General features: G+C 40.7%; 1 protein-coding gene across 6 annotated transcripts in view; it reads right to left on the bottom strand.

Annotated features, from left to right (window-relative positions):
- Nucleotides 1-27,943, bottom strand: part of tox3 (TOX high mobility group box family member 3) — a 118,026-nt gene that overhangs the window by 74,380 nt on the left and 15,703 nt on the right. The window contains exons 1-2 of one of the 6 annotated variants that reach the window (XM_048547075.2): nt 19,192-19,399; nt 18,539-18,641 (exon numbers count right to left, since the gene is read on the bottom strand). The exons of 4 other annotated variants lie outside the window; for them this stretch is intronic. The gene's annotated coding sequence lies outside the window, so the exon portion shown is untranslated. Of the gene's footprint in view, nt 1-18,538; nt 18,771-19,191; nt 19,400-27,943 lie in introns of those variants that run through there. One more of the 6 variants, XM_059651665.1, reaches the window with a different exon arrangement.

Below are 27,943 nucleotides of genomic sequence, written 5' to 3'. Positions count from 1 at the left end.
CTCATTTCTGTATGCATCCTGTACACAAAAACTGTAAAATGAAATACATTCTTTCCATTTTCCACCCAATTATTCCGTGAAATCCACCCATAATAAGAAATGCACAAGTTAAAGCATTTTCCAAATCTTCCCTAAATGAGTTACATGCCCTTATTTTGGTTAATGTTAGCGTAACAGTCAGTTTTCCCGTGAGATCTATCCTTTCTGTTTCCATTACCCCATCAATGGTATGGCACCCAATGAAGAGGAAAGTAATGTAAATAAATAACAAAAAAAACTGACAAAGAAACAAGTATCTTAAGAAGGTAAGGGTGAGGGGGATGTTGAACATGCTGAATTTGTTAGGCGAAGTTCAACTGAGCCTTTCCATTTTTAAAAGGACAAACATGAAGTTTGTTTCCAGTAATCAAAGTTGAAGTGATCTTTACTGGCTTGGAATGAAAATAGCTAGACGTTCATGCCATCAACGTTGTGGAAAATTTGCTATTGTTAATGGAACTGAATGGACCTGCAACATGGTGCTGTAAATAAGAGCAAATATTAATCTGATAATGTTAAACATTCTTGCTAAATTTGAGCTGGTTGCCTGAGCACGAAGAAGTTAGCAGAGTTAAGATTATTTGTCTTGTCAATCACGTGAGTGTTGGAAAATGGAGATCTTGCAATGAAGACAATCAAAAAATTGCTCAGAGGCAACTAACCAGTCATGGAGCCTTGAGAAGGCAGGTTCAGACTAACTTGAAGCTGAAAATGCAGGTGGCAAACATACAGTGGGGTATAAAGGAACTGTGCCCTGAAAGGATAGCTAGCTCAGGACCGAATAAAGAGATGAGAAAAAAGAACCAATCACTCTCCATTGAGTCAGAGACCAGCCCAGGTCATAATATGCACATGTCCATGTGCAGAAGACGTCTTATTCAGTATCAATTTGAGTGTTGAGTAAATGTGTCATGCACAAAAATAATTTGAGTCTTGAGTTATTGGCACGCAGAAAACCATCAAACCCAAAAAAAGGGTATTAGCTTATTAAATAACTAAAACACAGTAGAGTTGGAGGAGCACTGCAGGTCAGGCAGCAGAGGAGCAAGAAAGTTGACATCCATCCCACCTGCCTTCCCCAGTGCCACCCCTCCTCTCTCTCTCTCTCTCTCTCTCTGAGTTGCCTTCCCATTCCCCCATTTACCAAAACATCAGCTTTCCTGCCCCTCTGATGCTGCCTGGCCTGCTGTGTTCCTCCAGCTCCACACGGTGCTATTCCTGACTCCAGCATCAACAGTTCTTACTATCTGTCCACTTACAAAATGCATTATTTTAGTAGGTTACATCCAATATTAATCTCTTTTTTTAAATTTAGAGATATATTTGAATGTAGTGATTAATGAAGTTTCAAAAACTTTGGGGCTTTTTTTGTACCTAAATTGATACCCCTTAAATTCAGAACTAAATGAGATACAGAACCAGTCATTAGAATTACAATGAGAGAATAAATAATTTGAACGTGTCATCAAGTCGCCTTTAGTGGCTGTAGTATCCAAATCAGAACTTTTGCACTGAAGAGACAGCCTTGATTACATGCAGAATTTGAGCACTGGAGGATTACTGGACGTGACATCTTTCAGACAAAATGCAAAGTTCATCAGATCCCATAGAAACATGGTTTAAAAAAAAAGGGAATTTATCTGCAATGTTTGTTGCTTAACCAACATGATGGAAAGATAGATTAACTGGGCATTCATTTCAATTGAAATTTTGCTGTAGATACATTAACCACCATGTATGACTCAGCTGCAGCCAAAGTTCAAAATATTATTCATTGTTTACGAAGCAGCTTCCAATGTGCTGGGGATGAGAATGCTCTGATACAAATGCAAGCGCTGTCATTTATTAACAGTGTCTAACATCTATTATCATTTAATGTCTTCAGACATTTTAAAATTTCAAGCCAATGACCATTTTAACATAACTGCAGTTATATTATGTATGCAATTACAATGCTACAGCACTGTATATTTCAAGAAATGGTACAATGAGTTGTACCAGAATATTAACCAACCTTTGGAGAACACCAAAGCAAGCTATTTAGTTCATTATCCAACTCAAAATTGATAAACCACTTTAGCCAAGCTCTTTGCATTCCACATTCAAACACTTTCACTGGGACCTGTTTTACAACCTCCTCTAAACATTCATTAATTGAATTATTCAACAACACTGTTGAGAAACCAAAAGCAAAAACATATTTAATAGTTCATTACTCATCATCAAGAAATACCAATGCCATCCAAAAGCTGTTTATGTTTTAATATGTATAAAACAGTTATATTAGAATATTATGATTTAAATATTTATCTAGTTCGTAGTCCATTAGCAATACATTTAAATAACTGGATAAAATTATCATCCTATGTATGTTGCAATTTACTGCCACAATTGAAAGGTACTTTGTCAAAGTGACAGTTAATTAATGGACTATTTTTCCAAGTAGATTCCCTTGAGGATATCTATTAAGTCTTCACTTGGAGCTGTATCTACTCATTCACCTCATTCATTGCTTTCCAGTGTCATTCTTTGGAGATACAAGTCTAGATTTTCCAAGTGACTGGAACCCCAGAAGAGGAGAAGTGGCTCGAAAATAATAGCTTAAAAGGTCTAGACCCGCAATGATTTCCCAGATCGGGCTACTTTGAACAATCAAGCTGCCTATGATATGATAAAAGCTTCTAACATAGGATGAGGAGGACATTTATAACTTGAGGATGGAGTGTGGGGCAATATGGTGCATTGTAACATGTTGTAGCAAACTTCTAAAGTCTGCAGCAGTTCTGGGCAACAGACACTTCCAGTGTTGTCTTGGCTTATTTGGTGGGCTAAAGGCATCCCACTCCTGCTTTATAGATTAAGACCAGATCTATTTTGAAATAGATGAGACAGTGAATTAGGAAGGTGCTCAGGATCCTAGGAAGGAAGTTACTCAGATAGTAGATCCTTGAATACCAGCATAGCTACGTGATGCGCAATGCCTGGGAACGTATGGAGTTTTTTCTGATCAAACGACCTTACAGTCAGCCACAACTCCCAAAAATACACTCCATTAAACTTTCCTGCCACACATTGGTCACCTTTTTATACTCTGTTAAGATGTATAAGAATGCTTACAACCCACACAAGAATTTTTAATGTTAGGCTACACCTAAACTTATTCCTTCACTCACACCCTGATATGCTTTCCACCCCTGCCCCCTAAGCCTCACACAGAACATATTTAATTTTTCTTTTGATCACACTCATAAAATGGACCGAATGCTGGTTCCTGAGTATTTCAGGTCACCACCTGAAGAAATGGTAGTGATGACGTCTTGCATCTTATCCAAGAATTAAACAGCTCATGATTCAGAGGAAATCAGTTTATTGTAGTCATCTGCTTTGTTTCCTATGAGATCAGGAAGTCAAAAATTGCACGACACCAGATTATAGTCCAACTGATTTATTTGTAATCACAAGCTTTTGGAGGACAGTTCTTTCATCAGGTGCAGTGAGAGGACAGCTCACAAATGCAGAGTTTATAGTGATAATGGGAACTGCAGATGCTGGAGAATCCAAGATAATGAAATGTGAGGCTGGATGAACACAGCAGGCCAAGCAGCATCTCAGGAGCACAAAAGCTGACATTTCGGGCCTAGACCCTTCATCAGAGGGTCTCTGATGAATGGTCTAGGCCCGAAACGTCAGCTTTTGTGCTCTTGAGATGCTGCTGGGCCTGCTGTGTTCATCCAGCCTCACATTGCAGCGTTTATAGGCTGGGAGATGAGCGAAATGAGATCAAAAGGATCACATAACTGGTGTGAGTGGAGTGAACAAACTTAAAATGGTTGACTGACTGCCTCCTGCTGAATTTTTAATGATTCATACATTCCTGCATTCTAGAAACTGAAGAAGCAGAATGTGGAGAACTCTGTTAGAAAACAGATGCAAGGTTCAATTAAGATGCAATTCCAACTTCCCAAGCTTCAAACAAGAACATACAAAAGGTGACATCTCAAGTCAAGCACTGGATTGTAGGTGGGAGGCTTTGTCCAGAATTTGTCTTAGTTTTAACCTAGAATCGGGCTGGTTTTATTCTGAAAGCAGGAATTCATAAAATGCCACACTGATTGACTAACTACAAATCATGAATTTCTTGAACAAAGTAGAATGTATTTGCAAACAAACAAACATCTTGGATGAAATTATTCACCCCATGGGTTCATATGTGTGCACGTGTGTTATTTATATGTGCATTACACACACACACGCACACGCACACACACACACGCACACTATATGCATCATATATTATATTGCACATTAATTGCCCAGTGAATCATTATAAAACCACCATGCTGTTTCAGGTACTAAAAGTAATATGAGCCAAATTTTCAGAAAGCCATTCTCCCATTTTCTTCATATGTATTGTAATAAAAGGGACATGGAGGCCCTTGGCAATGGAAGCATGCTCTCGGTCCTCTTAGCTAGGAGAAATCACATAACTCCTACTGATGTATACATGTGTCAGAGAAGTATAGGTTCAGGTATTCCCTACAATCAGTACACAAAGTGTTGCCTACACTTCATCCATCTCTCTAGGAGCAGCGCTAGATTACTGTCAAGAATTCATGGGCAAAATGCAGCCATGCAGTCATTATAATTTGCTGATGACCTGGCTGATTCCTGGGGGTACCTTTTTATCCACAAGGCAAGGTACTTGGTAAAGGGAGAATAATTAAAGAAAGAGCGTGCTAGTTAAATGGCATAAGCCATGAAAAGCCTACAAAGCTAAGCTTTCACATGACCTTACAGCCTTCTCATTGCCTCAAATATTTTTACCTCAGCATAACTTAGTCAAGGTGTAACACACAACAAAATCCTTGCTCCATTCGCACAAAGACTTCAGACTTGAACACATGGCTGTTATCAGTAACATCCTGAAATCTGGGATGAGCAGCAATATGGTGAGGCTATGTACCAGTGCCGCTAGATTCTATGTGAAAAGACAGCAAAAATGGCAGACCTTCATCAGCATCCCTTGTAATTGGTCTGCAATGATTAAGTAGCCGATATTGTACAGTTAAATTGGATTTAGCTGTAGACACAACTACTCAGAGTATGCCTATCTTTTTAACCAATGACCATGCTCTTTCTCTAAGCTGAAGCTAAGAGCTGCGGCAGCAAGAGAATTTCATTTGCCACAAGGACGAACCTAAACCACAGACCAAATCTTGGACATTTCAGACAGTTAGCTGCCTGGCAACAGGATGTCTATTCCTTTGAAGGACACAGCTGCTAACCAAGCAGAGAGAACTCATAGTACTCAGTCTCAGCAGCACCATCAGAAGCAGTGGCCACTGTTGGTGGTGGTAACAGCAATAACCCTGAAATGGAAACAAAGTACCAGACCCAGCAGAGTTACTGAAGCAGCACACCTCACCCTATTGAGTTTTACAGATTAGGTGGCTCAAAAGATTTCCCAAATAAGAAAGAAAACACTGATATCAATCAAAACACATTATTCAAATTAACAAAGCAGTTACCAGGAAATAATTTCCTGGGGCCAGCCATCTGAACTCATTCCAAACGAGTGAGGATCAATAACGCTGCAAACATAATCCAGTGGAATGCCACTCCCTCAGATTGAGGAGATTGAATATTGGTTCTAAGAGTGGGATTACTCAAAATAAAGTGACCATCCTTCCCTGCTAAATGTGAGCTCAAAGCATCCAAAAAATAAGTAACAAATAGTTCTAAATTCAAATTGGAACAGCACTTTTAGTCTATGTCAATCCAGACATGGTAAAGTCAAGACCAAATGTTTTTTTTTCGGGGTAGACTGAATGCAGAATAAATCTGCCCAGCTGTTTGCTAATAACCATTGTTTCATGTCAGAACCACTTTCTGTTCTTTGGCAAACTGTCTGACTGAATTGCAAATTTTAACCATCAATCACAGGACTTTGTATAAATCCCTCTTAAACAAACTTCTCAACTATTTCTTTTGTCCTGAGACTTACAGTGGATCATATGGGGAAAGTCTGCAGTAAGATGTTACTGCAGAAAATTCAGGGAACAATAAAGTGAAATCTCAATTAGCTTTTTACCCATGAGATTCAAACAGGTAATTTCTATTTGGATAGAGCTTCAGAAGAATGCATTTTAAAACAGCTTGTTTTATTTATTTAAAATTGTCACAACAGAATTACTCCCTGGATAAAACAAGCACGTGAAAAATAAATAAGTGATTTTACTATTGTATAATTCCAGCCTGGCAGCTTTCTTTGCAAGAGGCAGGGTCCAGGGATAAGGTTACAACTAGTGTGGTCCCCAGTTTTCTACGTCTGGGAGCATTAGATAGCTGAACTTTTCCGGGGAACAGAATAGCTTTAAAAAGGGAGTTATACCATTGTCAAAACAGTTGCACTTCAGTTGGCTAAGATCCCACAATCTGAAATTACCTGCAGGAGCTCTCAAGGAGGTTCCACCATTTGTGTTAACAAAATTACTACTTAGGTCAGAGTCAAGGCATGTTGCTGTCCCCGAGTAAAGGGACTTTCACTGCAGCCAACTGTATCATATTTGACTGCATTCACACATAAATGGTCTCAGGAATCAGACACTACCTTAAAAAGGACCAGGATGGTAATCTTGAAGAGTCAATGCACCCTCAAAATTTGGAGGTCAGGCATCATATTGCAGCTACACTACCTTATGATTACTGCAGGTTTGTTCTTTACCATGGCTCATTTTATGTTCCTTATACAATAATGTACATACAGCAAAACTTCAGAATCAGGAAGCAGCTTAATCTGTTGTTCTTTCTAGGCCATACATGATTGGAATGTGACAGCTGCAAAGGTCCAACCTAAGCTGGACTGTTGGTAGGTGACGTAAATGGAAACAAGTCCGACATGACTCTGCCTCTCCTTGTTAACTGTGCATAAATGCTGATGAGGCATTGCCATGTAAATACTGTATTCACAACAGCAGGTCATATTGGGTATTCCATTTCAAGTTACTCGCATCCCAGTTCCACAAAAAGTCTTTCCACCATCGAGGAACAAAACAGGCATATAATGGAATACTCTGCACTTGCTTGGTGTATATTCCCACCACAGGCCTCTCATGGTAGCCGTCACCCCTACCATCATGTGACATACAGTAAAGATTGTTTGAGGTTGTTCACTGCTGACAATCTTCTTTCATCTATACGGTGTCTAGAGCCCATTTAATCATTAGTGGCAGAGGACAGATCACTAGTGAGTGCAAACAGAAGAGATCCTGGTCTTAGTTAATAAGTAGGTTTACTGCCTGGTAGCAATAAGCATCGTTTAATGGTCAGGCATAATTACTAAGGAGTCTTGGGACCCATACAAAATACACATGCTCCTTTTGAAGGCTTTTGTAGAACTCAACAGTCTCTCCAAAAGATTATACAGTATGGACCTGAAGGAACACAACAGGCCAGGCAGCCGAGGACCAGGAAAATCTCCCCAATCCCCGGCATCATCCCATGACCAACTCTCCCTTTCATCCCCTCCCCTCCTTGACATGACACAGCCTGTCCATCTTCTCTCCCACCTATCTGCTCCTCCCACTTCACTGACCAATCCCCACCACTGCCTACCTGCACTCACCTATCACCAGCCCATCCAGCTTCCCCAGCCCCACCCCTCTTCTATTTATTTCCAAGTTCCTTTCACCCTTCCCCATTTATGGAGAAGGGTCCCGACCCGAAACATCAACTTTCCTGCTGTCTGGCCTGCTGTGTTCCTCCAGCTCCATGTTGTTTATCTCCGACTCCAGCACTGGCAGTTCTTTCTATCTCCGGAGTCTCCCCAAAAGACCTTGTATGACATCATCAGATCGGGTGGATCTGATGCAACTCAGCATTAACTGAGACAGCACCCCTCGCCAAGCTCTTCCTCCCCCACAGTTAACCCACTCCACAATGTACATAATCCCCATATTACTTTTACCACTACTCCATGTCCTCCAAATCTCTGTCTGTATTTGTGAAGTCAATCTGGACATTTCACAAATTCTCACAGAATCTCTCTTCAGACTCAGAAGAATAGTGGGTCCTTTGCTTGAGAACTGTTAACCTCTGTTCTGACCCAAGGATCATCTCTCTGCTGGGAGATCTTACATCTCTCAGATATCTTCTTTAGAAAACAGACATTGTTCCAATTCCTAATCTAGAGGAGCCCTAATCTCCTGAATTTCCTTGACAGAGGAATTCTTCTCTGTGAACTGAGGAATATCATAAATCATCTGGGAACCTTTAAAACTTGTCAATTTTCATCATAGAAGACAGCTGCTTTGTTAAAAATCAGTACTTTCTTTCAGCAGTATTCTGGATGTCTGAACCAGTGTTTCATTGTGAAGAGATCTTTTACTTCCTCATAGTACTCTTGACCCTGCATCCGTAAGCAGTGGCTTCACTCACATGGAGTCATACACAGCTCATTTGCTGATCACTTTGGAGGTCTTCACACAATACTTTTTCAAACTCACAGTCATGCTACTGAGAGATTGATATTGATTCAACACTATCTCCATCAGGGGCATTGGCTTCTATTTTAGAAGACTGAACATTTCTCTAGTTCTATAAAGCAAATGGCTTCCTCTACATTGACAGTATGAAAGTGCTCTCTCAGGCCAATATATATAATCTCACTGGATTCTCTTTCTTATTGCATTCCACCCTGGGCCTAGGAAATCTAATTAAATCTTCTCCTAGCGGTCCTTTAACCAGTGATCAAGGATAGTTTGCCCCTGGGCCAGTTGTTCTCAGGGAGGTTGTTAACCTCCTTCAATTCTTTTCGCTCAAACTGAGATTGAGACATTCATTGTAAACTCAAAGACGAAGAGTTTTCACTGGGCGTAATGTGCATAGTTTCAATTCTCTTACGTGCATTGAATTGCGATGGAGTTTACAGCATTCCTTTGGTCTTGACAATTACTCTACCTATGCTTTGTAGTGTAATTTCTGTCAGCCATAATTTATGCTTCAAACGCTTGCTCCTGTGCCAAGTTTAACATTCCGGTTACTTCTGTCTCTTCTGGCTTTTCTGTATCCGTTAGTTTCCCTATAGATGCCTTAGGTGCATTTCTCGGTGGTGGCATCTTATCACATGCAGGTATTTTTTCTAATGGTGGTAGGCACTCTACCTTATAGACCTTTTTGGAAGTGGAAACACTAATATTTCCAATGTTCTGAACCTGTCTCCTGCATATTTTATGGAAGTGACCTACTGTTTCACAAATGCAACATTTCTTTATTTGTAGCTTGATATTTTCTATGGCCATGAGGCCCACACTGGGGACATCTGACATTTGGCTTAAAATCTGTGTTTGTTGGTTTCATGCTGCTTTACTGTCTCCATACCATTTCAAGTGAATTGACTCCATTGTTCTCCTAAGGTGGATTTGTCCTTCTCCTCTCAGGATTGGAGTATCTTTCTGGCTTCCCCCCCCCCCCAAACATGATCTGAATAGTTTTTGCCAAAGTTAAATCTTTCTTGGAGTACAAAAATTCTGACAAAGCTCTCCACCAAGAATTCCAACAACAATTCTGTCTCTTATGAATCCTGATCTTAAGACTCCAACTTTATAGCTACTGATCTGTACAGGCAAATAATGACATTTACTCTTTTGTTAACTCTTATTCCAGAACTTTGAGTTACGTTGAATTAATTATCAAAAGTTTATGGGGTAATCTTCAAAAGGGTCTGTTCACACATTACTATTCCATCAAATAACATCATGCAATTATTCCTATAAAATTGTATTAACCTCTTGCTCAGCTTCTTCAGAACAGTCAACACTACGACATCCAAATCTCAAGTTCTGCATACTCCTTCTGTGACCTTGGATTTTTGCCAAAATATATCTTCCAGCTACTTTTTTTAAAAAAGAAATCATATTACCTTAAAACTGTTATCAATCGATAATTATTTCAAGAGTTTGTAAACTGCTGCTCTTTAAGCTTATATTCTCACAATCAACGATGCTTCCTGGAATTCAATTGTTATAAGCTTGCTATAGTACAGTATCATCTGTCTGCCAGTCTTCTTAAATTTTATAGCGATGCATTGCTGCATTAAGTTTGTCAATCAAGCTTTATATTGTGTTACTGGCTGGTCTGTAACGATTTCCTGCTAACAAGCTTTCAAAAATCTATTTCTCTTGTACAGTACCTCTATGCTGTTTACTGGGGTTTTGTACTCCCCCACCCCCCCAAGAGTTTCACTGCTTTTTTAAACAAGCAAACTGGTGATTTCTTGCCTTTTCCAGGGTTCTCCGATCTTCAGCTGCCAAAGTCAAATTTTCCCCCTTGTTCTTCTTGGGTAATACGAATGCTTTCTTGCCTTTCACTGCACAAAACACACTTTCTCCAGCACAAATTTGTTAAATAAAGTTCACTGGTTATGGCTTTCATAAGCTTCAAGTTTTGTTGCAAAGCTTTAGTTGCAGAGTCCTGGTTTGCTGAAATCCTCGATTTCTCCCAATGTTTCTTCTGTGAAACTCTTTCATTAGAGAGTTGTTGAAAAGTTGCTCTATTCTAGTTTAAATGTGTTTGGAGCCTTTCTGATTCTGAAAAACTAGCGCAAATTACTTTGCTGGTACCTTCACTGGTTCTTGCAGTTGTGCTTCATAGCCTCTAATTGCAAAAGGCCATGCCCCTCATTTTGAGAGGTGAGTATTCTGTGTCAGAAACCAGAGTCTCATCTTTCTGGTCTTTGGGTCAGTTTCACTTCGAGATCCCTGGAGACTTCACTAAAGTCTCAATTTTTTTCCTCCGTTCTCCTAGCCCACACTCATTTCTCCGCACCTCTTAAGCAGCTTCTTGATGAAGATTAATAGTTGGAGTTCTGAGCTCACCCTGTTACTGCTTTCAGTCGCGCTCTCTATTGATCATTAGATTTCAGTTGCTGACTGACCCGCTGGTGTCTTTTTAAAGCGACAACTTCACTTTCATTTTAAAAAAAATCTCTTCTGGAGTTTGCTCCTCATCATTGGGAGGGGGAAACTGTTTGCATGGAATTTGCACTTTCACTGCGGATGTTGGGCAATATTTGCCCTGATTGGCACCTCATGCTATCTGCCACCTCCGCTAGTATGTGGCATGGGCTAAGGGTTGTGAGAGGTAACTGGCAGCCACTGATCTTCCTTTGTCTGTACTGCATCCAGGTTCTGTCTCACTATCAAGAGTAGATGACAGACTGCTAGTAAGTCTAAACATAAAAGAGGCATATATCTTAGTAAGAAGATAGCTCATTACGAGGTAGCACTAGGCACAGTTAATAAAGCTAATCAAGCATGACCACAAAGGACTCTCATGAGCTGTGCAGAAAGTAACTGCTCTAATGTAAGACAGGGTGTTAAACAATGTCTCCACACAAGACTTTATGTGACACCATCAGATGGAGTGGAGTCAATGCAACTTCAATACAAATATTTTCAGAGCCATGACCTTATACAAACGAAAGAGTGAATCCCTGATATTACAGCAAGTTCAACACCATGCAGATCAATGCAGCATGCTTGATCAGCACCTCATCCATCAAGTACTCCCACTGTAAATACATAGCAGCAACCATCTGCAATTGCACTGCACCAGGGCTTCCCAAAACCTTCTAAACTAAATGATACTGTGCCACCCAGATGGAAGCAGATATATTAGTTAATGGAGATACCGTCCCCTCCAAGTCACATAAACTGTGATTTTTACCATGATTTTTACTGGGTCAAGATCCTAGAACTCTCTAACTAATAGGATTTTGTACATACCTGCTTCACATGGATTGCAGCAATTCAAGGAGGCTTATCACCACCTTCTCAGAGGTAATTAGGCATGGGCAAAAAATACTAGTCTAACAGTTTTCTCATTCCAGAAAATAAGTTTTAACGATCAAATGGAGAAACATCTAGCACTTTCAAACCAAGATATACTGTTCTGTTTGAATATTGGTGAGCTATGATCTTACCCAGGGGAACTCTGTGAAACTTAGCCATTTTAAATGCACAGCTGTAGAATCGTATATGGAATCAATTCCTCCATCTGCATAATTATTTTCTGCTCGTATGCTCAACAGATTTTCATTGTGTCCACATTTATATTAAATGGAGAGAAAAATTATTGACTCACGAGTGTACAAGTAGATGATGAAAACAAAAGCAAGTCTGCATTATTTGCTGATCTCTGGTGTTCAGTCAGGAGGTGCAAAAAAAACAAAAAACTTGGGAGGAGCATACTGCCAAGATGAGGCAGAAGCTGGGCTTATGACAGCGCTGCTCCCTCTCCACTGCAAGTTAAAATAATGGTCATCAGGTGTTAAGTTTCTGCCAGGATGCTGCACATGGCACAAGTCTAGCCCATTCCCCAGTCCTTCACGTTAGCAGTCATCCGAACCATCTTCCGCTTCAAGTGGAGGTCAACAGTGACCGATGTCTGCGCGACACCATGTACACAGCTCAGGATAAGAGAGAGGGGGAAGAATGAACACAACCACACCCTCATCCTGACGGTCGCCTTTGTGAACGGCTGCATCAAGCTGTGCGTAGACACTCAGTATGCAAACACCAAGTGTAACAACTTACTGAGGTTCTACCTGTCCCCAGTTTTACAAAGAGTCGGCCTGGCCTTGGTGCCATGGAACACTCCAAATAGTTGGACTGTTCTGTATTCCTTGTCTTTCATGAAAAAAATTGTAAACAAAAACACCTACGGCCATAAGTCATCAGAAAGCGGTCAGCACATAGCATCTTCGAAACTTGGCCAAAAAAAAAAAAGGAGATGCTGGATCCCGTTGTGTGGTTCCCTGAGCAGACCGTCAAAATCATTTGGCAGAATACCTCATTGCCTGAAGTTTCCAACAAGCATCAAGATGTAGCTTGGCTGGTGGTGAGAAGGGCATTGCCCGTCAGATCTTCCATATACACCCTTGAAGAGGCTGTGCTGGTGAACAGACTGTCAAACATCCCCTGCTGGAATGTGCTTTCATAACTAAGGTCTGGAGAGAGATAGAGTGGTTCTTGTCAAGATTCATCCAAGCAGCTCTGTGCTCCAAGATAATAAAATGTGAGGCTGGATGAACACAGCAGGCCAAGCAGCATCTCAGGAGCACAAAAGCTGACGTTTCGGGCCTAGACCCTTCATCAGAGAGCTCTCTGATGAAGGGTCTAGGCCCGAAACGTCAGCTTTTGTGCTCCTGAGATGCTGCTTGGCCTGCTGTGTTCATCCAGCCTCACATTTTATTATCTTGGAATCTCCAGCATCTGCAGTTTCCATTATCTCTGTGCTCCAAGAGTTGTTCCCTGAGAAGCACATCAAGTCAAACACTGACTGCACCTAGAGAACCATCAATTCAGCGAATTCAGTTCAACTCGTGCAGGGTAGAGTTGACATTGATCAAAAAAAGTGTTGCAGACCGGCACATTCCAAATTCCAGCACTATGTGCTAACAGGCGAAAGCACCACGGCACAGTGGAGAAAGGCCAACATCTAGAACCTCTCAATGCTTTGAAATTTGGCATTTTCCGGCCAAGTAGAAAATATCTTTTGTTTTGCAGTAATAGACAAGTGTCAAAATTCTGATGTCTCATTTGTTGTTTTGACCCTCTGCAAAGACTGCACAGATGATTTAGAATATTTATATGTACTTACAGATGATTAAAGTTTATTTTTGAATTTTTTAAAAAAATTTCAGTCAGGAAATGGGAGGCTTTCTGGGGACTAAAATATGTCAGACAATGCCTTATAACTTAAAGTGAAGATATTGGTCTGGACTTTGTAGTTGTAGTGCCGACGCATTTACAACCATTACTCCACTTAACCCAACAGCAGCTTCTAGGGTTTGTGCATGTGCAGAGTAACACAATTCGCCAAAAAAAAAAAGCAGCCCTTGAATTAAGATTCTAATTACGACCAAGGAACCATTGTCAATTATCAGGAAAAACCTTTCTGAATCACTAATGTTCTTCAGGGAAGAGAACTGCCATCCTTACCTGGTCTAACTTACATGTGGCTCCAGACCCACAGCAATATGGTTGAGTCTTAATGCCTTCTGGGCAATTAGGGATGGGCAATACATGCTGGCCTGGTCAGTGTCACCTACATCTCATGAATAAATAAGAAAAATGAATTCCAGAAGCTCTGAATGTGTCAACACTCCTTCAAACAATGTCCTTAGAAGTATCCACAGGCTCCAAATGTACTTACATTTATGCACTAACGAGAACTTGCACTCTGACATTGTTAGTCTTGCTATGCAAATCAAGGAAAATCATATGCCTTATGGGCCAGTGGCCTGAAGAATGGCAGATGGCACTTAAATGTGAGTTGTTGCACTGTGGAAAGACAAATCAGGGCAGGATCTACACACATAATGGTAAGATCCCGGTGAGTCGCAGGTAAATAGAATAGTGAAGGTGGGATTGGTATGCTCGTCTTTATTGGTCAGTGCATCGAGAATAGGAGTTGGGAGGTCATGTTGCAGCTACACAGGACATTGGTTGGGCCACTTTTAGAACAACGAGCAAATCTAGTCACCCTGCTATAAAAAGGAAGGACGTTGCAAAAATTTGCAAGGGTTCAGAAAGGTTTTACAAGGATGTTTCCCGGGCTGGAGGGTTTGAGCTATAGGGAGAGGCTGAATAGGCTAGGGCCATTCTCCCTGAAGTGTTGAAGGCTGACCTTTACAGACATTAATAAAATTATAAAAGGGCACGGATAGGGTAAATAGACAAGTTATTGGTTCCCCCTGCAGCGGGTGGGGGGAATGGGTCAAAAACTAGAGAGCATAGGTTTAAGGGAAAGGTTTTAAAAAGGGACCTAAGGGGCATTTTTTTTCATGGAGAGGGTGCATGTATGGAATGAGGTGCCAGAGAAAGTGGAAGAGGCTGGTACAATTACAACATTTAACAGGCATCTGGATGGGTATGGGAATAGGAAGGGATACGGACCAAATGCTGGCAAGTAGACTAGATTTATCTTGGATATCTGGTCAGCATGGACATGTTGGACAGAAGGGTCCGTTTCCCTCTTGTACAGTCCAAAGACTCCACAACTCTAAATGAGATGGTGCTGTGTTTTTAATGGCATGCTGACTTCATAAATCAAATTCAACAGTCCTGAAAAGCTAATTCTACATGCAGGAAATAATAAAATTCTATATAATATTTAAAAATCTGCAAACCTTCGTTTCTTTGAGACCTTTATATATTAATTACCATACCTGAAAATCTGAAGCAAGAGAGTGAAGGATTTGAATTGCTTGTTAACTTCCTGGTTTGCTGTGAGGGAATATTTTAATATGACTGGTTTCTAGTAAACAAGAGGTTACATCAACTGGCAGATTTAAAATCGCTATCACAAAAAGGCGACTAGCCTGCCACAAACATGTATGATCAGCTTTCTTTAGGGCCAGCAGCTCCAACGCCTTTGCTCCATTGTTGACCACAAAACTGTGACCACTATTCAATTATTCTAATTACACAACAGGCAAGCAGCATTTGATATCTCATCCATTGCCTGTACAGATAGGGAACTCAGACGACAGTGTCCTCCACAAATTCTCAACTTGAAGAGCTAACATGCAGGAATCCGTACTGTTAGCATGAGTGTAGACCATTATACTGTTCATTTAAACTCACTGCTAGGGAAAGTTTGTGTTCATCTATTTAGCATGTTACTAACTACCTGCTTGACTAGGAAAATGTTCAAACTCCAATTTTAAATCCTTCACACCAATAAGAAAAATTCTTCCTTGGCATTGCAGAATTATTTTCCTTAAAAAAATACATGAAATTTAATTGTCGTCAAATGTACATTTTGTCATATTATAGAATAAAACCTATATAATTCAACTGTTACTACTTTGGTCTAACAGCCAATTATATTTTACAAGTAAAGATAATTTAAATGACTTAGAATGTTTCCAAATACAAGTAGATTTTGCCATTCTACTTTAATAATTCAATTATTCATTTACACACTAGTTAAGACTGATGCATAACTAAGAAATGCTCCACTAAAGGAGATCTTTCCAAGTTAATTCAAGCCTTCTCACTGGTTAATGTTTGTACAACTGTAACTAAGATTACAAACCAGTTGTTCAATCTTTTTAAATTGGAGAAACACATTTTGTTGAGCAATGACTCATATATCAGTCTATTATATGCTACAGGGCTGACTATATTAAAACAAATCACTTTGCCTGCAGCTGAAAAATAGAAGCAATATACAGATCAGAGGTTATTGTCTAATTTAATTCTTGGCTGTTTTCCCAGTACTAGACTTGACTTTGCGTCCGTGCTGCTTGCTTTTACTGCCAGTGATGCTCTGCCTGCGCTGAAACTGTTTTGGGTGTTTTCCAAAAATATGTCTGCAAAATGCCAATCAACAAGTTGCTAAAGATTAACAGTATGACTGTAACAAATTAATTTGAACCACTGAAACATCTGTCCTATATGTTTGCTTTGAAAACCTTATGCATCTGTTTCTCAATTGCTCCGATTTGTCAGTCAATGTTGATTCAGCTTGGTTTAATGTAAATACATTTAGTTAAGTAGTGGAAGGGTGTCTATCCACATTGCAATATATATATTTTTTAAAACACACCAGCCATTAGACAAACTTTTATCAAGTTGGTTGGCTTTAATACTTATTGTCTCCACTATGCTACACAATTAAATAAACTTTAAAAAGATCAAAACATTAGTCTTAGAACCTTCAACAGTTGCAAAGCATGACAGAATCCAGATGATATCAAAAGAGGAGAACACTTTGAAGTGGATTGTGAATCATGTAAAACTTAGACAGTTAGTCACTTGAGAGAATAACTGAAAATACAAATTTCATTTTGAAGCACTTTGACATAAAAAAATGGTAAAGCTAAATTCCACAGATGATGGCAACTTTATAAATAGCATAGAATATTGTTCCAAGGCATGGCGGCTTTTGTGTCCAATGGTAGAACATAACTGAGTTGATGAAGGAAACCTGTGCTGTGAACGGGTATCTCAAATGATGTCAAATACTCCTTTTAAAAAAAGGATCAAGTACCAGGCTCCTTACTCCGTTGGATTTTCTGTCAATCTCTAATGCATGTGCTGGGATTACATCTTTTGTACAGCTATGAAGTATAATGTTCCATCAGTTAGGTCAAGCCTTTGCACTGATTTTCAGGTGCTGAGAAACTAAGTGAAGAAGACATTAAATGTTGTTTTAAAAGTAGAGTTGCACCAAGTTGACTGATTTTTATAGAAAGAATGCCTCGAGATCAAAACTTGCCAGTGATGAATGAATTTGTGATGCTGTGTCAGAGTTCCCATCACACTTTCAATAACCTGGGCTGAAGGCCCAGCATGTCACTCCCATACTAAGGCTTTCTCCATTCATCTTCATTAAGCAGACATTTGACCTGGCTAGGAACATCCTTGTCAGGTTTGGGCCAACAGGGAACTTTTCCCCTTCCTAACACTGGGATCAGTGTGATTTTATATTACAAGTCTAGAAGTCAATTTTACACAGGAAAATTAATATTGCCATAATCCATTCAAACGCTTCATATTGTAGTGTCAAAGGAAGTACAGTCTACATATAAGAAAATGTTTTTTGCTTTAGCAAAAATCACAACACATTGTGGATTCTCGTCCAGTCGGGAATAAACTGTTTAACTGGTTTGTTTTAGTCCTGCTTAAGAATCACACTGTTACACAAAATTGAAGTGTTGTGTCTTTCAGTATGTGGCCCATTAAAAGGACATTGTTGACCCACTGGGATGGGTGAAAAGGTGGCTAATTATAGTAATGGCTTAGAACAGTTTAAGCAGCTACCAACAGGGATTGGAGGTGTCCAACTAAATCCTGTGGATTCTAATGGGATCTCAGCAATGGTATCCTTGAAAGTAAAACAATGACCACGGTCTATTGCTATCCTGCATTCTGTAAATATTTCTTGAAAGATTTCACATCATAACTGACTTCATAAAATGCCAAGATGACTACAATGCCAATTTAGTGATAACAGTAAATTCTTTAATGTGTATCGTATTACAAACAAGAAAGTGAGTCACATGGTTCAAATGTGCTTATATATCGCCAGAATCAACCTATATTCTACCCTAAAGTAAATAGACATCAGATTTCATTGAACTTGAGTTTGGTTTGTTACGTTTTGTTTAAAAAAAGTGTTGAAAATCTTTCATGAACATTCCAAAAAATTTAAACATGAAAAATATATGAAATGTGACAATCCATTTAGCAACTATTTTGCGAGTATTTTATCAAATACAGATACAAGTGCTGGCTAGTTTCACAATAATATCTCACAGTCAGTACGTCAATATATCTTTAAGAAGTAGGGTTTTCATATCACCACATCATATTATGTGAGCTGAGTGTATGAAGACCACATATGCCATCACACTTAGCATTACTTGAAGCATGACACTTCACTGAAAAGGTATATGCCTCTTTTGCAACCAAGTAGCACAGATACTTACATGTCTGGGGAATGTAATGTTTATACATAACAATTTGTCATCTGTTGGTTCCTCGATATGCTACGGGAGATAAGATCAGCATTGCCACATCAGATAAAACACCCTGGTGGGGGGGGGCAAAAATCACACCAAATCAGAATTTAACACAAACTAAGAGTTGCTCAAATACTATGAATTGACAGTGAAACGATTGGCAGCAGAGTTAAAATGCAAAATTGCTTACTGTTCTGAAAGATTCCAATAATCATAATAATTGCAAAATCTAATTAAAAGGAGAGGCAATATACTACTGTGCAGCTTAATGAATCATCATTCACTAATATAATCCTCTTGGAGGTAATTAGGTTTACTGAGATCTCATTTTCCACTATTAGTAAACAAACAAACGAATATTTGCCAGCATAAGTAAGAATGCGGCAAAGGCAACATGGTCACAAGGATCATTTTTAACCTCAACGGTACAAATAATTGGGTGGTTCTATAATCCTCAAGTTAATAGCTGGAATTACACATTTCACAGTTAGGTGACAAAATTTTAAAAAATGGCACACCCTGCACTTGCTGCCCAGCAGTATTTTCTTTTTGTTATCGCTTCTCTGTGGTATTTTACAATTGGTAGATATTATCAGCAAATACAGCACAAGAGTTCTTACCAAGGTTAGGCCCATTTGATAGATATTTGACCTAGATCTCAGTATCAGGCCATCAAGAAACACTTGGTTCCATTGCTCTCTCTCAATTCATTGATAAGATCCATTTAATCATCTAATAAAGTCGATCTTAGTGCTCTCGTGGCACACTGGTCGTGCCCCTTCTTCTGGGCCTGTAGTGCTAGGTTCAAGTTTCACTTATTCCAGTGATGCATCATGACATGTCTAAATAGGTTGATTTTTTAAAAATCGAAAGTCAATCTTGCAAGAAAAGTTAACAGCATATTCCACTGGCCCCTTTCATTAGCAACCAAAGCAACAAGTAAATAATTTTTGGTTTAACTAAAACTGCAAACTATTTTAAAGCCAGTTGGAAAAAAAAAGTAGCAAGACAATCAGCAAGATCTTGAAAATTGTACGCAATAACAGAATAATTGCCTTCATGACCACTTTTTTTTGTCTGCAGTACTTGTACAACTTGTTGAGACTAGCTCCATCTTAGAAAGCGATTGAAAAGCCTGCACTGCCACTTTAATGAATTGGTAGCTGCGACAAAGGGACCAAAATTACTTTATAAATACATAAATAACAGAATTTTAGTTTAAAAGGAAAGCCAAAAAGGAGATTATCTTGAAGAGGCAAAGTGTATAACTACCGTCAGCTTCACTCATATGGACGAGGAAGGAGGAAGAAGTTGAGGAATTGAGTAGGATGAAAACAAAGAAGAGGTAGAAAAATTATAGTCAACATCTCACCTGGTTTAGATACAATGCATTCTAAGTTTCTGAGGGAAGCAAAGGAGGAGATATAGTGCAAATACCGAAAGACCTGGGCTTATAGGCAGACAAATCCATAAAAAGGTGTCAAGACAGGTTTATTAAGAAGAGTAGCAAAAAGCCGTGTGGGATCCTCGGGTTTATTATCAGAGCCAAAGAGGCTAAAGCAATATTTTATTAAATATTGGTCAGTCCCCAGCTGGAGGACTGTGTCCAGTTCTGGACACCACACTTCAGAAAAGGAGATTAAGGGCTTGGAAAGGCTGAAGAAGAGATTTGCTCTCATATTACCAGGAATAAGGGCTATCAGTTGTGGACAGATAAAATAAACTAGACTTGTACTCATTAACAACGAGAAGGTTAGAGGCGGTTCAATAGTGGCATTCAACACTAACAAGAAAGTATTAGTAAGAGTAAATTAGGACAAGACATTTATACTGGCAGAACCTTTGAGATTTTTCACAGAACACACGCAGTGCAAATATATACTGCTCAACCAAACTGGTTTATGTAGATGGTAAATGTTCAATACAAGCCTTACGTCACCTCTGTCCAGCTACCCACATCCGCAGTAAACTTGCTCTTCCTCTCATGACTACATCTGGTTTCATATGAAAAGTATCTATACTATTAAGTTATTAAAAGTGATCGAAAATCTTAATTTCAATTCAGACAAAAATTAAAAATCCACTGAGGAAGTTGCATCTCCAAAATCAGCACTGCAAAACGAGGATGAATTTTATTTTAATTTGAAACAATATACTTATTCATAGAATGTACAAAAAAAACACACATTTATACACCTACCCAGTCATGCAAGCCACTCTGGGTTACCCAGGGGGTACGTGCACCGAAAGAAACAAACCCCGGCAGTCGTCTCCCAGCACAGTCTCCGTTGGCCCCCTGACCAGTTGGGGAAGGCGCCTAGTTAGGCTCAGTTACCAGATAGGGCCCTTTTTTCTATTCTGGACGAGGGGTTTCATACGGTGGTCTTTCCCCACCGCGTCTTGGCGGCAGCTGCCCCAAGCTTTAGCACGTCCCTCAGCACATAGTCCTGGACCTTGGGGTGCGCCAGTCTGAAACACTCGGTCAGGGTCAGTTCTTTCAGCTGGCAGACCAGCAAGTTGCAGATAGACCAAACAGCGTCTTTCGCAGGTTGATTATCGTCCATGGGCAGTTGATGTTGGTCTCAGTGGGCGTCCCGGGAAACAGCCCGTAGAGCACGGAGTCCCGTGTCACGGAGCTGCTCGGGACGAACCTCAACAAATACCACTGCATCTCCAGACCTCCTGCACATAGGCACACTCCAGGAGGAGGTATTGTCTGTCTCGTGCCCCCTGCAGCTGTGGAGGGCAGCGTGCGGTGGCACAGAGATTCTGAGCGTCCATAAAGGATCTCAATGGCAGAGCCCCTCTCACCGCTAGCCAAGCAGTGTCCTTTTGCTTGTTTGAAAGTTCTGGCGATGAGGCATTCTGCCAAACGACTTTGGCAGTCTGCGTGGGGAACCGCACGACGGGATCCACCCTCTCCTTTTCCCCAAAGGGTCTTGAGGACACTACGTGCTGACCACTGCCCGACGGCCCCGTGGTCAAAGGCGTTTCCTTTCAAAAATTTCTCCATGAAGGACAGGTGGTACGGGACGGTCCAACTACTCGGAACGTTCCGCGGCAACAAGGCCAGGCCCATCCTTTGCAACACCGGGCTCAGGTAGAACCTCAGGAGGTAGTGACACTTGGTGAAATAACTCCACAGAGACCAGTATCTGTCAATAAGTCACCCTTTACTTACACATATACTGGCCTTGACTTTAGTACTGCCTCAGAGTTAGCTACCAGAGAGTAAGCCTCTCTGGCATGCGCTTTTTGTGTCAGCCAGGGCTCCATGATTGAAGCTGTTAATCTGCTCCAATCAGTGAACTCATATTCTGTGATGTCCAGCTGGCTGACCTCATTCCAGTCACTACAAATGAGTGCAGTGCATCAAAGCTATCTCGCAACATGGCACTCCTGTGTCTTCTGGCAATCCACGCTTTATGACTATGACACTATTCCCTGCATGCTCAGATAATGAAAGATGCCATTTTCCACTGAATTGCAACTCAAAGCAGATTCTTAATTTTTTTTTAAGCAATATATTTGAATAACTAATTATTGCAATTAACCTTTTGATTTCTACAGGCCCCCTTGGGCTCTCTTCCAGTCCCTGACACCATTCTGGATTCCCGGAGTGTAGGGTATCATCCGCAGAGATTTGTTTCAAATTGTTATTTGGTGCCTCTCAGAGTAATAAGATTAGAAACACTTCAGTTTATTGAAAATATCATTCAAGAAATCCAGTAAAGAATTTTTTTTTATGAAAGACGCAGTAAAATAAATGAATGTCCAATTCAGTGACATGCTGGTACAATATCTTTCCAAATAATGCAATCATTTCCTACCACAGAAAAAAAAATTGCAACTCCAGGGTCTCTTGTGGTTCACATATCAGAAAATAATGCCTTTGTACTGCAGCTTCTCTTTCTCTGATTGTAGAAATCTCTGCCATGTTCCTGCGCTCTGAACTAATGATCTTGCTCCACTTGGAAGGATAATGGCAGCAGATACATGGAAACACACGAGCTGCAAGTTCCCCTCCAAAACCTGCGCCACCTTGGACTTCAAACTACACCAATGTTCCTTCACACTTGCTGGGTCAAAGCCTGGAGCTCCCTTCAATACAGCACTATAGACTGCAGTGGGTTCAAGAAAGTAATTAACACCACCAGCACCAGCTCAACAGCTGTTAGGGATATGCAATAAGTGCTGGCCTAGCCAGAAATGTCCACATCTCGTCAATTAATTTTTAAAATTTGATCAATTAAAGGGCTTTTATGGCCGAGAGAGAGGAAATCACTCCACACATTGATGGCAAGGCCCATGATGTGCCAGCAAAGATCCTTGCAAACATCTGCCAGAGACCCTTATCCAATATCTCCTTGATAGCAGAAATGCTGCCAGAACAACACTAAAATCACGAAGGGGCCATGAGCCAAGGAAATGGGTCAGGCTTAGGGTGTATTTGGACTGATGCTGGGCAAGCCTGGCCTTCTGGAGAGGAACAGTCCTGGTCTATGCTTCTGCGAGTTCTCCTTTTCCTTATTTGATATTGGTTAGAATTGTTTGGGTGTCTGAACAATGCAAGAACCGTGGCAGAATCATGTGCAAAGCCCATCTTTTAAATAAGTTCCAGGTGATGAGGCAAGATTGACTTGAGGTACCAATAAGATGCCTATTAAGGTATGGTTGCTTGTTAATGACATTAATTGCAGAGCTTGCCTCATTAATATGCCGCTGTCTACCTTACCATCTGGTGTGAGCAAATTAGATGTTGAGAGTAATCAACAAGGAAGTCAGAGCAGGTAACAGGTGGCTTCAGCTCTCTGCTGGTTGTGAAGAGCCTCCACAATAGTCACCATAAAATAGCATTTCAGGTCATGATCCTTGAGCACTAGCCACATGCATCTAAGAACCAGCATGGTACATGACCAATTTACTTACAGTCCTTCACCATTTCAATGTTGCCTCATGTATGTTACTAGCAAGTATTATTGTAATGCTGCAGCAGGGCACTGTGGGTGAACTCAAAGAAATGCACTCTGCTAAGCTATTAGGACACGCTAGAACTCGAACTGTTTCCTTGCTGCTTGTCATCTTAATAAAAACACTTCTCCTCAGCTATCTGCTAGAATAGTTCAAAAAATAAATGATTAAAAATGGCCCCTGGACTATTTTTGATGCATTTTGATCAGCTGTCAGTTGGCACAATTGGTTCAATAACATAATTTCAACCCATCACATTAGTGTTCCCTCTCTCTGAGCTGACCTGGATGGTTTAGATGTACCCACCACAATTTCCAATGCCCCAGTCAATTAAAGGCTGGTGAACAGAGATGTCAGGTCAGTTCCTACATTGAAAGGGCTAATGGGACGCCCTCCAGTACTCAGAGGTCAGCAGCTCCCTCCTGGCAGCCATTGCCTGAAGTTGGAGCTGGTTACCTGATAGTAAGGGACAAGGGTGCTTCAGTTAAATTTTTATTATTTAGTATCACTTGAGTATGACCCCACAGGGGCCATAGATGAGCAACCAAGCAGCTATGGCCCCTACGCCAGAACCAATGGGGGCTTGCCCATGCATGGAAATCCCAACTGGCGTGGGGAAATTAGGAATTATTTAGTTGACACCTGCCACTTATCGATAAACAGCTGATCCAACACAGAGCCACTCACATTCACAATGGTTCAGGGGGACAGTGGGAGTGTCGCTGCCCTCTGGGTGAGGAGGTTCAAGTTTAAGTCCCAGCTGCTCGAAAGAGGTGTTAGAACATCACTGAACAGGTTAGTTTAAAAAAATACTCACAGCGGCCCTAAGTCGAAATTATGTCATTGAACCAATTATGCCAAATGAGATCTGATCAAAATGCATCAAAAATAGTCCAGGGGCCATTTTTAATCATTATCTTTGAACTATTTCGGCAGATAACTGAGGAGAAGAGTTTTTATTAAGATGGCAAACACCCATTCATTATATCATGTGTAGGCTGAAAAGCAATTGCATTGGATACCACGTGGCATGTGCCCTTCCTTATAGCCCCAGCCAGAAGCTGACATAAGACCATAAGACAGAGGAGTGGAAGTAAGGCCATTCAGCCCATCAGGTCCACTCCGCCATTTAATCATGGCTGATGGGCATTTCAATTCCACTTCCCTGCACTCTCCCTGTAGCCCTGGATTCCTTGAGAGATCAAAAATTTATCAATCTCTGCCTTGAAGACATTTAACGTCCCGGCATCCACTGCACTCCGTGGCAATGAATTCGACGGGCCCACCACTCTCTGGCTGAAGAAGTGTCTCTTCATTTCTATTTTAAATTTATCCACTCTAATTCTAAGGCTGTGCCCACGGGTCCTAGTCTCCCCGCCTAACGGAAACAACTTCTCAAATTGGTGCAAGGTAGTTCATTTTTGTCACTACGAACAATGTGATTCATTAGGACCCAGCTTAAATAAAGCCGATCTTCTCTTTGAGATGATGGCATCAGGTTAATTTCAAGCATCCCCTGCTGAGAGCCAGAGTTGAAGTTAAGGTAAAGTCAAAAGATTAAATTTTGACTTAATTTAAACCGTGACCTTTACTCTAGATTCTCACACAACAGGCATCATGACATTTCTTACTTTTCTAAACTCGAGTGGATACAAGTTGCAAGCCAAGCCTGTTCAACCATTGGTCTGAACAGAACCCACCCATTCCAGGTATTAGACTGATAAACCTCCTCCGACTGCCTCCAAAGCATTGACATCCATTCTTAAATAAGATGACGAATACTGTGCACAGTATTCCTATGCAGTCTCACTAGTGAGTGTGTAACTGAAGCATAACCTCCCTACCTTTGACTTCAATTCCCTCACAATAAAACAATAACATTCTAGTAACGTTCCTGATCATATCTCAGAGCTCTGCAACCTCTCACCATAGAGTTAATTTTTTTTAAAATCTTTTCCTGCCAAAATAGGCAATTCCTAATTTTCCTCCATTACATTCCATTTGCCAAATCTTTACCCGTTTACTCAGTCTATCAACATCTTTTTGTAGTCTCCTCAATGCAGTCTCCACAATTGACTTTTCTAACCATTTGTGCCATCAGCAAATTGGCAACCATGTGACCTGCTGTCCCTTTAGCTAAGTTATTTATATAAACTATAAAGCAGCTGAGATCCCAGCATCAATCCCACTCGCTACATCTAGCTAATCTGTAAAAAGGTCCATTTATGCCTCCTGTATACTTCCCATTTGCCACCTAATCTTCTATCTATGCTAATGTGTTACGCCCTACACTATGCTGGTTTAATTTTCTGCAATAAACTTGGATATTGCACTTCATCAAATGCCATCTGGAAAACTAAGTACAGTACATCCAATGGTTCCTCACTATTCACAGCATGTGTTGCCTATTCAAAAGGACTCCAGGAGATTGAAGGTGCGATCATGTTTGGCCGAAAAAAAATCATGCTGGCTCTCCTTGAACCAAATGCCCTGCTATAACTCAATAACAGTTAACTTCAGCACCCACCCCCGCCCACCCCAACCCCCAACAACGACAGATCCAAGCTAACTGATTTATAGTTACCTGTTTGCTTTGTGCCTCCCTTAATAAAAGGGAGTTAGTTACATTTGCCATCTTTCAATCTAACAGCACTATCCCAAATCAAGGAATGGTACTTAAATATTCTATAGTAGAGATTTGTCTGTCATTTTCTTATTAATTCTATAGAAGCAATGCTCACTTCTTCAGAAAGGGCATGCTCAATAAAATGTTTATTATGCTACAACTGCAACTACAACCTCAAGAATAGGGCCAGAATCAGATCACCAGTGGTTATCTTGCTGACTGTGATGAAGAACCTTTAAATGCCTTGCTTGTTCCAAGGAGATGTTTGCAAACTCTTGCAATTTACCATCCAATTTTAGGTAAGGAAAATCATTGAGTTTGCCCAAAGTGGGACAAATAGATTTAATTCCTTAATGCCAGAGAAAAAAGGAGCTGAAGCAAAAGATGCATCTTCACAAGAAGATAGGCTTTCCCCAAGATGCCACTGGTTGCAAGCACAAATTTGCAGGCACACTGTCAACTCTGCCTGAAAGGAATCCTAATCTATCAAAGTCCAGCTGGTGTGAGGCCATAGACTTTGGTATACTGGTCAGTAAGCAAATTACCTTCATTCTGCAGCAATCCATTATGCTGGTTCTACTATAGTCATCTTGGCAAACCAAACAGCAACAAGGGTGATACACCGCAATCATACAGCTGATGACTCTCTACAAGCATGTCGTCCACATGCATTTAATGAAAGTCACATTGGCATTATGTTATTGGTGCACGAAACCAATAATACAGCTGCTTGAACCACTCTTGAAGAGCATGACAATAGTCAGTAGAGCAAGTCTCACAATAAATGATTGTCCTATTATACTGGTGAGGCATGAAGCAGACTGCCTTTGCTCTAAATCGAACAGCAAGCAGCAGAGAGTCCAAGGAAGAAAGAGGCAACTTCAACACCACCTTTCTGCCTGGATTGTCAGTAATGAACTAGTTTGAGTGCAAAACCAATAAAGAAAATGAAATTCTAGTTCATCACACTTTTCTTCCCCTCAGTTACTGCCATCACAGCATTACCTTGGCCCCAAAGCTAAAAAAAGCCATCACTAAACAAACATTCCAAACAACATTAATAACTGAAGGATCTCAAGCAGCTTTGGGCCAGAAAAGATCAGCTATGAACAATATTATTTCACTTTGGTAAGTGCAGCCTAGGTTGCTTGACTCAGACAACACCAAGGGTATTACTGGGGTGGCAGGACTGTGACGACACTGTTGTCCAAAGAGAGGTCAATATCCGGAATCACAGCCACTCTGAGGGGCATGTATATTCATGGCTTTAGGAACAGTCCACTTGAGCTGCAAAAAGTATCCAGTTTTCTTTCTCCCTTTATAAAGGGTGAGAAGTATAGGATCACTGAAAAACCATTGGCCCTTGACCCTAGTTTAAAGAGCCAGTAATAGCCTATCGACCTCCTGCACTGAAGCTAAACTATATGGGGTCGGGGCAAGGTCATTATAAGGCAATGGAAGTTCTCCGTGCCACCAGGGCATATCTCAGGCATCTTCTGGAGCAGGAGCAAGAATTCTTGCCAGAGGTATTTCCTCCAAAGTTATGGTGTCCATTTCCCCCGGAGAAGTCTTCAGGTAACACCAATCCTAGCCAGCTTACTGTGACACTCCAGGCTGGTGTACAGGGTTGATTCCTAACACAGGCCTCCATGGCTATTTGCTGCCACCACCTTTTAAAATGGGCAGTTACGGGGTGGGGGTGCCCTGAACCATCAACCAACACCGCCCACTGACCCCCCACCCCACAACCCGGAGTTGCAGGCGTTTCCTCTGCT

Source organism: Stegostoma tigrinum, chromosome 16 (assembly GCF_030684315.1).
Source record: "Stegostoma tigrinum isolate sSteTig4 chromosome 16, sSteTig4.hap1, whole genome shotgun sequence".
Classification (NCBI taxonomy): Eukaryota; Metazoa; Chordata; class Chondrichthyes; order Orectolobiformes; family Stegostomatidae; genus Stegostoma; species Stegostoma tigrinum.
This window is presented reverse-complemented; position numbering and strand designations above follow the sequence as displayed.